Genomic DNA, 8851 nt, shown 5'->3' on the forward strand with positions numbered 1-8851 from the left:
AAAAAGACGAATTTCTATAGCAGATAATTAAATAACAGAAAAGCTGACCTACAGTGAAGTTTCACAGCTTGAAGATGTTTCATGAGGACTGTTGTAAAGCTTACGGTTAAACGAGGTTTAATCCTGTAACATTATTTTGACAGTTTCAGATGCTGTGCTTAGTAACACCCTAACTCTGAGCTCTTTGATGACATTTAACAGCAAGTAAGCAAACAGCAAATACCTGAAAAACGAACTCGTCCTCACAATTGTGTGATGCTGCACAATTAAAGGTGGATTCATATAACAAAAGAAATAACTATTTTAGTCCTTAATAAAGCTCTATGGCGTCACTCACTGCTAAAGTATTGACTTTGATCTAATGTAGACATTCATTTAAATACGTCTATGCCAACATTTGCATTGTTTTCTTTGTGTCTCACAGATTTCATAGAACAAACAAATGGACTCGGGGGACCAGCTTGTGCAGGCAAATCCAGTTTATTCAACCCTGCTGACACGATTTCTAGAAGGCAGAAATACTGACATTGTTTTCTTGCAGCTGTTGAAGGACTTTCAAAACACAGAGATGTGATGGCTGAAGAAGCATAGATTCATTGTGGGTATTACAGTAAGTGCATCAAAGGGTTTTTGTGCAGTGTATGACTAATATTTAATCAAAATTATAGCTGGAAGACAATCAGTATCGGGTGCATGTGGAGTGTTTGAAGTTCTGCCATAAAATATCTTAGTTTGATAAATGATGACAATAAAAAAAAGGGTTGAGTTGTAACACAATCACATCTTTCTACATATGAATGATCTCAAAAGTTTTATAGTATGATGGTAACTATAGAACAACATTAAATGGATCAAAGAAAACCTGAATTACCAAACAAATGGTACCAGAAAACAGTGCCATTAAAAACATGTACACTCTATTTAAAATTTATTCGTAAGCTTCGACATTGGAGACTCTACTACATCTCTGACCCTGGACTCTTTTGCTGGCTCATTCTTACTTTCATTTAGGTTCAAGTTCTACAAATGCTTTCTGCACATTTAGACTGTTACGACCCCCTCTGCTAGGGGCCAGGGGGAGAGTAACAGCTCTTACACAGGAATCTAACAGAAACAGGGATTTTATTACCAATTGTATAACTGAAAACCATGAGGGCTGTGCACAGCAAGCCACTGGGCAATGTTACATACACACACAAAGGGCATTTTAGATAAGTAAATGAGTCTTGAGGAAGGGAGGAAGAATAACTCAATACAACAAACCCTACTCAGCTAACCTCAGCTTTGCACACACAGTTTAACTAGTAGGCATTCACAGCGAGTTGAAAAGGCAGACGCTCTCTGTATAAAGCAGGGAGAGTGGGATCACTGGTGACGTCTGAAACCTCGCATATTACAGAATGTAACACCTGCATATGTGTAAAAAAAAAAAAAAGGCTTTGATTTTGCCACCCTACTTGATTTCTCCATTTGCCACCCTAAGAAAATTTCTCTAGATCTGCCCCCTTTTGGTGTCATAATAAGAGCTGACTGAATTCTCTAAATACTAACTATTCAAAGTTTCAAAGCTTCATTTCTAACCTTCTTTATTAGAAGACACTCTGGTAAGTAGTAGGGGTGCAACGATACACAAAATTCACGGTTCGGTTCAGTTCGATACTTTGGTGTCACGGTTCGATATTTTTTCGATACAAAAAAAAAAAGTTCATGCCTTTTTAATTTGTCATTTATTAAATTTTCACGGCACATTCTGCACCATATCTCTGTGCGTTCATCATTTGTTTGAAGCCAGCTCACCTCCTGCAACCACTTTTCCGAGAATACGCGCTTCTTTTGTGGTTCGGACTCCTTCTGACATTTCTTTGGAGGCGGAGGTACATCACAGTAATTGCTTAAAGGAGCTTCTTCGACATCTTTAAGAGTTCTAAACAAATGTCTGTCCTCCTCCAGAAAATCTTATGTACGCAAACACACGTTGCAACTTCTTATCTTGTGCACGTTTTTTATTTTGACAGCGAATGCGCACCTGCAGACCACTTATGTGCAGCCCTGGTTATTTAGCTCGTCATATTGCAGCCACAGAAATTCTTTTGTCCATGAAACCATAAAGCTGCACTTTCTTTTTGCCTTATAGTCTGATTTGTCATAACTTTTCCGTTTTGTGGTAAGCTTTTCTTTGGCTGTCACTTCTTCACCCTGACCTGTCTTATTTGGCTCAGCAGAACTAAAATATATATCCTGCTGCTTTGACACACGCACTCACTTAATGCTCAGCGATTCTCTGCGCGATCAACCTCTCACATGTTTAAGCTTGCTGCGGGAGATTTCACTTGTCATGTTTGCATAGTAAGCTAATGATTGATAAGACGATGTCAGAGGAATTGGTGCGCAAATTATCATCACTCACCAATCAGTACTGTCGCTCTCTATACACAGTTCGCACGATTGCAAAGTGAAAGCAAAAAACAAGCGCAAATTCAAACGCGATTTCAATATGTCACATATTGACAGTGGCTCACCGATGCCAATGACATAATTACCCAGCTACATTTCTGAAAGAATGCAAAAGCATTGACATAGATTTTTCCTTCCTACGATAGGCCGACGGGCAGGGCAGAGAGATTTTGGTAGCCCGACTGGAAAAATCGCTAGCCCCTGGACGTCTGGCTAGCGATTTTGCGAGCCCTGTATCTGATTGAGGAATCACTCATCTTTGGAAAAGAGAGTTTATTACAGAGAAATGGCTCTTTCCAAAATAAAAGCTATACTATACGCTTCTTCTGGGCTATATTCTCAGCAGCATATTAAACATATCAGGTCCCCATAAGGAGAATCGTGTGCTAACGGCTGTCTAAATGACTCGGGTAAAGTTTGTAGCATGCCTGCTTGTTGTTTTTCTCTGCTTCCACTTGTCTTTGCACTAGGATGATGTCAGCATAAATGTGCAGTCATATTCGTTGTGTTCCCACTAGTGCTGTCAGCGTAAATCTCATTGAAATGACGTTAACGCCACAACACGGCAAATCTCCGTTAACGAGCTACCGCGGATCGCCCCGTGTGTGGGGCTGGACGGCCAACACGTTAACGAGCTAACTGCGCTAACACACTAGTTCCCACCCATGTAATTGAGCATTGCTGGCACATCCAACATACTGTTTTACTTTAGTCCATGACACGCTTACCTTCAGGGACATACTTCACATGAAAACCAAAATAGTTCCAAACGCCAGATCTGAATGAGGGTGGGGGAGGTTCAATTTGCCATGTTGCAAGGAGAGCTTAACTTCTGTCTGCTAGCTTGCGCTGTGCTCAGTGAATCTGCGTTCGACTACTCCGCCTAGGCTGCACTGTCAAGCGCAGATCCACTGAGCGCTCAACACAGACAGCACCGTCAGAAGGAAAGTTGATAAAATAAATTAAAAATTTTGTATTGTTCGATACATATGCGTACCGAACCGAAAGCACTGTATCGAACGGTTCAATATCGATACGAGTATCGTTGCACCCCTAGTAAGTAGATGTGGGAATCACCAGACACCCCACAATATGACATCACAATAGGTCTCTCATGATACGATATTATTGCAACAAACAAACTAACTAACTAACATTTTGTCAGTGTTTAAAAGCAAATAAACAGAATCAGTTTTTTGGGGGGAAAAGATGAATTTCTATAGCAGATAATTAAATAATAATGTATGCTGTATTGATCCCCGTGGGGAAATTACTTTATCCACATTTGACTCATTCACTCAGTGAAGCAGTGGGCAGCCACTAAGCAGGCACGCAGGGAGCAGTGTGTAGGCACGGTATCTTGCTCAGGGGTACCTCAGGGTAGCCGTTCAGTGGATTCGAACCCCCGACCTTCTGATCATGTGGCAACCACATGTAACATAACCACACATAATCCTGTAACATTATTTTGACAGTTTCAGATGCTGTGCTTAGTAACACCCTAACTCTGAGCTCTTTGGTGACATTGAACAGCAAGTAAGCAAACAGCAAATACCTGAAAAACGAACTCGTCCTCACAATTGCGTGATGCTGCACAATTAAAGGTGGATTCATATAACAAAAGAAATAACTATTTTAGTCCTTAATAAAGCTCTATGGCGTCACTCACTGCTAAAGTATTGACTTTGATCTATTGTAGACATTCATTTAAATACATCTATGCCAACATTTACATTTTTTCCTTTGTGTCTCACAGATTTCATAGAACAAACAAATGGGCTCAGTGGACCAGCTGGTGCAGGCAAATCCAGTTTAACCCTGCTGACACGATTTCTATAGGGCAGAATTACTGACAGTGATCCTTACAGCTGTTGAAGGAAGCATAGATTCATTGTGGGCATTGTGCGTCACAGGTTTTTTTTAATTTTTCGTCTAAAAAGTGCAGTCCAGTGAAAAAGTGCAGCTCATGAATAATATTTAATCAAAGACAAGACTGAAAGACATTTTAAATCACTGCTGAGTAGACTGCAGTGGATCGACAGCGCATAAAGTTCTCCCATTAAACATCTTAGTTTGATAAAAGAAGGACCTTTTTTTTTTTTTTTTTAAAGGAAAACTACTGGTGGCAGCTAGCGTTACCTCTTAGCCTCCTGGTATCAATGATAAAATCCTAGTGGAATTAGTCATTGCATTTACAAGACTTCTAGAAAATGTGACCTCTGACCTCTGATGTTTTAGTAAAAACATTCAAATAAAAAATGACGCAAACTTTTAGTTAAAGTTTGATTTAATGAAACTAAAAGTTTGAGTTATATTTTTATCAATTTCCTCCTTTATTTTATTTTATTTTATTTTATTTTTCTCTGTCTTCCTTGTTTAAAATACTTTTGGAAAAGCAATAAATAAATCTTTGGGAAAAAAAGTTTGAGTTGTAACACAATCACATCTTTCTACATATGACAGCAGAAAGATATATGATTATATGATGACAGCAATGATAGAACACCTTTAAATGATGAAAACCTGAATTACCAAACAAATCATACTAGAAAACGCTGCCATTAAATACATCTGTACACTATTTGAAATTCATTTGTAACCAGCTTCTAGATTACAGGCACTACTACAATCTCTCACCCTGCAGTCGGGCAGACACGTCCATATTCAAACTTTGGACCTAAACCTGCTCGTAAACAGATCAATAATCTGCATTTACGTGACTGTTAAACTACTACTGGTGTTACTCTTTGTTAGCTTCATCTAAACAGCTGGATTATCAAACTTCCTCTTGAAGACTAGCGGAGCTTATTGCTCTGGTTTCATTTACCAGGAAACACAAAACGCTACAACTGTCCTCACTCAAACGAGCAGCAGACGTACACAGGTACGTTCTCTTGTTTCCTGGTGGATTCATTTTTACGTATTTTCACTCACATGACTTTACCCTCGACTCTAATGCAGCATTTATTCTACATTTCAAGATACAGTGAAGTGAGTTTAATATGGAGTCAATTACATTGCACTTAGTCCGCCTTCTCTTAAATTACAAGCATACTCATTCACATAAAAAATTATCTATTAGTCTACAGTATTACAGTTTTAAACAATATAATTAGTTTAACTTTCTGAGAAAGGGAGAGGTGAATATCATGAAACCAGAGCCAAACCTGACAACATAAAACTCTGGGTTAACAAAAGTGTAATGAATAAGTGGGGAAAATAAAAGCATGTTTGGTCATGGCTATAAAATATGCTTCACTTCTTTGTTAAAGAAGAAGTGTATTTAGTTTGCTTTGTTTAATTAATCCTCTGTAAACTAAGTGTTGAGCGATCCTTCCCTGTTATTTATCTGAAGCTGACAGGAGGCTTCAGCCAACAAGTTACAGATACACGTTATTAGTGTGATTTTCTCTCTTTATGTCACAAAGTTAAAGCTGTTTGATAAAACAACATTTCTCACTAACAAGCCTCTCTTAACAATCTCTTAATTAAAAGTAAACTCTAATATTTAAAAAGTAACTTTTGACTTCAATTGAAGAAAACAAAATTTTATGGATTTATGGATGGTATAAACCAGAGAGGAGACAAACAAGTCAAACCTGTTTCAGAGTTTGTGTGGCTGAATGACTATCAAATTATAAACTAGGAATACATTTAAAGCTGTCTTAATCATTAATAATCTGTTAATCACAATATGCAGTCATTACATAATCATTTGATGCTTCACTGGTCAAAAACATGTAACAAATGTCAGAATATAAAGTATGTATGAACAATAAAAACAGTGACTTCTTAAATCTCTCCAGGATGAAGATGTTTGGAAGAATGATGAGCTGCTGTGTGGCTCTCCTCCTGACCTTCAGCTCTGTGTCAGCTGTAAGACGAGCGCTCAACTCAATCATTGATCTGAGGTCAGTAGGCTTTGGCCAGTCTGTGCCCGAGTACAGCCTCTGCTTGCTCCACTGGTTTGCTACCACAATTGACTTTGACAATAACAACATCATCCTGCTGACCTTTGACCCAAACCGTGGTGATTATGGCTCACATCATTATCGCAACGATGAACAGCTGTTAGACCCACTGCCGAGGGGATATCGATACTACACTGTCGGTAACATCTACCAAGATGCATCACTGGAACTTCCAGATTATGTCGTGGAGTCGGACATTGAGGAAAGTAACAGGGCTCGCATTATAATTAGAGTCAGGGGGCGCAAGGCAGTACGGACAATAGACCAAGTCTATATCACACAGCATTATGAGACATATGAAGCTCGAGGGACAGAGTATGATCCACAACATACATATCGGGTCACTACCTGCCTTCTTAGAGTGTTGAGAAAGTTTTCCTTGCATCTCGATAACATCAACTCACTGGCTCTCAGAAACAGAGTTCATGACTCCCAGCTATCAGAGATAAGAAACATGTGGGGGGACCTCGCTTGTGTTGGACTGTTGTTGTTTATTGTAATCCCAGAAAAATATTCCTCTCACAAACGCAACAACAGACGTCAGCCAGCACCAAGAAACAACACACAAAGTTATGTTGTGGTCAATATCCCAGAGAGCAGGGAAAATGGTGACTCTGTCGTCCTGGACACGTACAACTCTGATCCTTGGCATTACACATCTCTCTCACGAAGAGACAGATGCAATGAGAAAAACCGGGTTCAGTGTTTATTCTGTTGTTGTTTTTTAACAATTATTTTTTTCAGTCTTTCTTATTATATACAGTGGTGCCTTGTCTCACGACTTTAATTTGTTTCGTGACGGAGCTAATAAGTCAAATCATTTTTATGTCAAATCAATTTTCCCCACTGACATGAATTGAAATGCCATTAATCCGTTCATGACCCGGAAAAACATTGAGAAAGGAATTTTTACATGTTTTTCAATAAGAAAAATGTACTTATAAATAACAAATATTATATAAAAACAAAATAAAATTGAATGCACTGCAATAATCTGGTCTTATTAAGTATAATATACTTCATTATAGTGCAGAGTGTAGAAGTGCAACAACTCATACTGCTTCGCCAAGTCGTCTACAAACACATCTTGGCCGTGTTTTTTTTGATTATTCCAATTAAAAAAATCATGTAAGTTTTAAATTAAAATCACATCCTCTCTGATTTCACAACTTTCATTAACATGGATTTATTCATTATACAGTGAATTTAGTGTGGGATAAAAAGCAAAGCAAATTACAACCACTTATAACCAGAACTGCTGGTGGGATATTATTCTGACCCCATACCCCGAGAATCAGACAGCTACATTTTGACACAACTATCTGAATAACAGGAGTTGTTCTCTTGCAGGCTTTGCCTCCATGTGCTTAATTTGACTTTTGACTTTATGGATTTGTTTTATAAATCTCAGAAAATCTACTTGTAATGAAAGTCCAAATTATTGAGGAGAATGCACAATTACTCTGATGGATAAATGACACATATGTTGAGTAAGAGTCTGTTTCACTGATGGTTTTGATTATTTCTGTAATTTTGAAAATAGTGTTCAATAAAATATATTTTCGTGTGTGATGGTCATTTTGTGATGTGTCATAACTGTCTTGACTCAAAAGTCGTATTTGATATAATAATTAATGTTTTCAATAATACAAATTTCCTGGAGACCTGCTGACCTAAAACCAACACAATTCACTTGATTCAAATCCACCTGGGACTGTTTGTTGCAGGACTTTCATGTTTCACAACATATTGTATAAAAAACAGCAGATAAGATATGTGGCAGACAATAAGAGAAGTAACAAGGCTTTAATTATAATTAGAGTCAAGGAGCAGAATGAGGCATTGATAACAGACCAAATGTGCATCACGCAGCATTATGAGACATGAAAATCAGAGTATGAGGTATAATCCAGAGCATACATATCAGCTCACTACCAACCTGCTGAAGGAGATCAGAGAGTTTTCTGTGGAAGAAAATGACATGAGCTGACTGATGGAAGCAGTGCTGATGATTCCAGCTGAGGAAGATCAAAAAACCACGAGGTGACCTTTCTTGTCTTTGACTGTTTTTCTTTATTGTTTCTGAGGAAAAGTATTCCTCTCATAAACATAACAACAGACCTCAGCCAGCAGCAGGAAGGAGCACACAACGTTTTTTGTGGTCAGACTCTGAGCCCCTCTCAAGTGACTGAACTCCTCTTCCTATCTCTAAGGGAGAGGCCAACCAGCTTTCACAAAAAGCTTATTTCTGCAGTCTCGTTCTTTCTCTCACTACTCAAAGCTCGTAAACCATAGGTTGAGAGTAGGGACGTAGACAACTAGTAAATTGACAGTTTTGCTTATACCCTCGGCTCTTACAACTTCACATGTTATACTGATACTGACTCTGGACAAAGGAGACTCTTCATTGATAGTAGTTACCACGC

The 8851-nt window shown here is 38.4% G+C and overlaps 1 pseudogene across 1 annotated transcript; it reads left to right on the forward strand.

The window, feature by feature from the left end:
* The first annotated feature begins 4876 nt into the window (after positions 1 to 4876).
* LOC146520208 (uncharacterized) lies at positions 4877 to 8006 on the forward strand (annotated as a pseudogene). Its single transcript, XR_014873761.1, has 2 exons — positions 4877 to 5338; positions 6261 to 8006. The product of XR_014873761.1 is annotated as an uncharacterized LOC146520208 (transcript).
* Positions 8007 to 8851: the final 845 nt, after the last annotated feature.

The sequence above is a fragment of the Neolamprologus multifasciatus genome, chromosome 4 (assembly GCF_963576455.1).
Source record: "Neolamprologus multifasciatus chromosome 4, fNeoMul1.2, whole genome shotgun sequence".
Classification (NCBI taxonomy): Eukaryota; Metazoa; Chordata; class Actinopteri; order Cichliformes; family Cichlidae; genus Neolamprologus; species Neolamprologus multifasciatus.